The 4,598-nt window shown below is 30.1% G+C and overlaps 1 long non-coding RNA gene across 1 annotated transcript; it reads right to left on the minus strand.

Annotated features, from left to right (window-relative positions):
• Positions 1-284: 284 nt before the first annotated feature.
• LOC131383556 (uncharacterized) lies at positions 285-1,567 on the minus strand. The gene is made up of 2 exons (XR_009213718.1): positions 1,477-1,567; positions 285-760 (listed from the first exon to the last, which is right to left on the minus strand). It is a non-coding gene; the product is annotated as an uncharacterized LOC131383556 (long non-coding RNA).
• Positions 1,568-4,598: the final 3,031 nt, after the last annotated feature.

Here is a 4,598-nt window from a genome sequence, read left to right on the forward strand (position 1 = left end):
ACTGCCGCTTTGGTTTATTTTCTTTCCCTATGTCAATACAATTTTTTTACTATAATTATTTCATATTATGTTAATAATTGTTAATATAATATTTCTACATACATTTTAGAATCAGAATAAAATTTCAGGGGAAACAGAATGCATCAACTCATCTGAAAAGCACCTATATCCTTTTAATAGCAAACCTTTTCTGTAAGAGCGTATTTCTGACTTTATTTAGATCTTTATTTATGTCTTTGTTATGTTAACAGTAAAGTTGCAGAAAACATAAAACATCCAAACTATTTTAAACAGAACAATTATTTAATTGTTAACAAATTATGGGAAGAGTTGGAGGAGCAATGTTTAGGCTAGATCTCCAGAAATGTCTCCTTGGACAAAATCACACTACTGACCTGGCGAACTTCTGCCCTTGCCATAATCAGAAACTTGGTACAGAGGATGTCCACAATCCCAGCCCCTGGCTTTATGTTCGCTACACTTTGGCCATTTTGCCTGGATCAGCAAGGCGATATCATAAATGTTGGCTTCAGGAGAACACCAGCTTTACCGCGATCCAGAGTTCAGAAAGCTGGTTTGAGAATTATTGACTCCAGAGCCAAACTGGGTCTAAAAGAAATGCAACAGCAAAAGTAAATGCCTTGCACACTGGCAAAATCCCGACTGGAATTTGACTCCAAATTCAGGTCCAAGTTCAGTTGAGTACAATGCTCAAATCCAAGTTTGATTGATAGAGCTTAAATATCTTCTGGAATCTAAACTGCAAAGGAATGTGAGAAATGTGGTTTTCAGGTTTTTTTTAATTGATGCAATATAATAATGCACATTTACAAGAAAATTTAAAAAGTGGTGGTTGACCTAATTTATCTTTCTGCTACACTCTATCAGACTTTTGTAATTATCTCCATAAATGTGTTACCTTTTGTTAGATTTCCTTCTGACATTTTTACTGTTTTTTTCCTATTCTAAAATTGAACAAAATAAAAATAACATTTTCTAGTTTAGTATCATTTGTTATCTATTTTATAATTATTTAATATCTGAAAATGGGAGAACTTACTGGTTCTCTTGTAAATCATGCTTAAAATATTTGTGTAGGTAACATTTCATGTATAAATAATGCATTTTTTTTACTATTTTTATATTATTTATTATTTATTTATGCATTTATTTACTTGTGGGTTTTTTTTTGCACTGGTTTTGTATGTAAGACCTAAAATTAAAATTCCATATTTTGTGCTTCTTTGACATCTGGTAAAATCAAGGGGGACTTAAAATTGCCTAATTGCAAGTTCTCCTGCCCATTTTTCTTTCCATGGATAAGTTCCCCAAGGCAAAATATCCACCTTATTAAAGGGAACAGGTATAGTTTTTGCCTATTCCTGAATAGTAGGTTCAGTTCCCAGCAAGCCTGAAGAATTATTAAAACAAGACAATCTCATCCTTTACCAGGAGCCAGAGAACATCGCAACCTACCCTCTTAATACTAAAAAGCTTGCCTTCCACGTCTTCTAGTTGTTCACTCTTTTTCTGAGTGTAACACCCATGCATCTCTCTGTGATATGCAGTGTCTTGTCTCCCAGGCTCTGAGTGCAGGTGACCAGTAAACTATCAGTCTACATCTGTATAGTGTCCAGTGGTTTCTGTCTAAGTCATCCCCACAGCAATAGGGAAGAAATGCCTCCCTCAATAATAAGGGATGTGGTTAAAATTTGTTTTGGCTTTCAATTCAACTTGTTTAAAATATGGTTAAAATATGTTTTGGCTTTCAATTCAACTTGAAAACATAGGTCTTTTTACCGAAGACAATAGTCTTTTTACTGAATCAAATTTCATTTTGAGAATCTCCTCCTTTTAATCTTAATAATTTGTTTTATTACTCAATTTACCTGAGTACATGCTTTATTTCCTTTATTTCTTAAATTGGATGTCTGTCTTGAATTTTCAAAAATTTTTATAGTAGTTGACATTATAAATTTTATTATATCCCATGAAGTTGATATTTGGTAGTTTTATTATCATTCAGTTCTAAGTATATTCAAATGTCCATTTTGATAACTTCTTTGACTCGTGAGTTATATGGAAATATATTTTCTGCTTTTTTATATGTTCTTTTATATTTAAATCCGGTCAAAATTCTACTATGGACAGAAAACATTGTATTTATAATACTGAATCTTTGAAATGTTTTGAGACTTGCTTTAAGGCTTTGTGATTGTTTACATTTTGTAATTATTTCATGTAAGCTTTGAACTTATGTTTCTTCAAATTATTGTACACCTGCTTCTTAAATAACATATTAATTCTATGATTCTATACCTACTTCTTAAATAACATATTAATTATGTTTCTCAAATGTCTTATACATTTCATAATTATTTCTACTTTATTGGTCAATACTTTAGAGAGATATATTGAATTGTTCTGTGATATATAGTTTCTTGTTTAATTCTAATCATTTGTCTTTATATATTGAGACCATAGAATTAGCTGAAATTAAGTGTAAAATTATCAAATCTATCTGAATAATTGAAGCTTTCCAACTACTATAACCATATCTACTTCTAAAGACACTGTTGAGTTTAATGTCTGTTTTGTGATATTCATATAGTTATTCTAGCTTTATTTTGGTGAATATACACCAGATGCATTTTTTTCCAAATAGTTTTATATAAGCTTTCCAAGCTCTTACATTATAGATATTTCTCCTGTAAATTACATAATTCTTATGGTAATTTGTTTCATTTCAAACTGATGATCTCTTCCTTTCAGCTGATAAATGTTGTACTTTAATATTTATTATCATGATTGAAATATATGGCATTTTTAAGAGTCATCTTACTTCATGTCTTTCCCTGTAATGATTATCTTAAGCTATTTTCTGCCTTTTAAAAAATTTACCGATTGAGTCTTATTCTGTTTACTGATTTTTTTCTTACATTCAACCTCTATCATTGTTGAAAAGTGCAACAATTTATATTTAATTTAAATATTTATTCCAGAAATTTTACATGGCTTAAATAGTGTAGATCAAGGTTAATCTATCTTTAATCCTGCCACTCCTGTTTCCAAATAGGGACCTTACAACACTTTTATTTTATGATTAATTGCCCATGCTCTAATGTCTTCCACATACTACACCAAGTGTGAGTGGTATAAAAAAAAAATGTGTACTTGACCTGATAATTGACTTGTTTAAAAATTTCTAATAACTTCCCAAATTTATTTAACTTACCTAAGCCAATAAGGGTTGATAATACCCCTAATAAGATACAGCAAGAGAGTATTGTATGATTCAGTCAATTTTATTGTGTTCCACATCAACCAGCAGGTGTAATATTAATATATCTTTGCTTAGTCAAATTTTCCTTAAAGATTGTCTCAGATATCCCGAAAATCACAGAATACTAGATGAAGTTATGCACTAGATAATACTAAGATTTTTTTTTTCTTTACAGATATGGAGCCGGTGTTTAGCGTGCAAATTAAATGTTTATAAGTTTTAGTTACATCAGTTTGTGTTTAAAATAACAGTGAGATAAAATAAATGCAAGATATCCTTAAAGTTATCATAGAAATTATAATTGATGAAAAATAGTCACTTCAGTGAAATAAAAATGTTCACTTTCACTGAATTTAAAATACTGATCATTTCATATCTTTATTCTCATTATATGTTAAGAATAAGAATATTTAGATTCAGCTAAAAGAATGTCCAGACAAAAAAGCCATTGTCCTAATTTTCTTTTTTTTTTTTTTTTGAGACGGAGTCTCGCTCTGTCACCCAGGCTGGAGTGCAGTGGTGCAATCTCGGCTCACTGCAAGCTCCATTGTCCTAATTTTCTAAGTCCTTGCAAATGCAGGGTCAGTGTTGCCTAGGGCGTTATTTGCATGGTTAGATAAGTTGGACAATTATAGGGTTAATTTAATGTTTAAGTTCAATAATCAATTTTGAATCTCTGTCCTAAAAATTTAACAACTGAAAGAAATGAAAATACTTTGGAATGAAAAGTACTTTAAAGCCCAGCTTACTCAACTATTTCTCCATTCTATGTAGAAGACCATTTATATTCAAAAGAAGTAATCACTATTAGTAATTAATAAGTCTCAATTTGTCTGTAACTCTTCTATTCCCCTAGATTATTAAATGTTGGCCACTAGCTGAATAAAATATTTTAAGTTTAATTAGGATAAAGCAGTGAATCATAACAACCTCTCTTATTCGATATATTATTTATATTATACACATGTACACACATATATAAATCCAAAAATATACTATTCATTATAATCTGATAATATGATCTTTTTTGGTCTCAAAGTTTCAAGCAACTATCATCCATATCCATCCTCCATACACAAAACATACATCCTGCGTGTAAGAGTTGATTTTAGAGTCTCAAGTCTAGACTTCACATCAATTTCTCTTTACCTCTCTTTATTATAGCAAGCTATTAATTTAATTTCTTAAGGCGTCTTTGCATTGTGCCTTTAAAATTGAACATATTCACTATACTTTTACTTTTTATTCCAAAGTATGGAAATATGTAAAAGGGATAATATTACAGTTTCCGTAGAATTTTTTTTTTTCATTTCTT

The sequence above is a fragment of the Hylobates moloch genome, unplaced genomic scaffold (assembly GCF_009828535.3).
Source record: "Hylobates moloch isolate HMO894 unplaced genomic scaffold, HMol_V3 SCAFFOLD_5, whole genome shotgun sequence".
Classification (NCBI taxonomy): Eukaryota; Metazoa; Chordata; class Mammalia; order Primates; family Hylobatidae; genus Hylobates; species Hylobates moloch.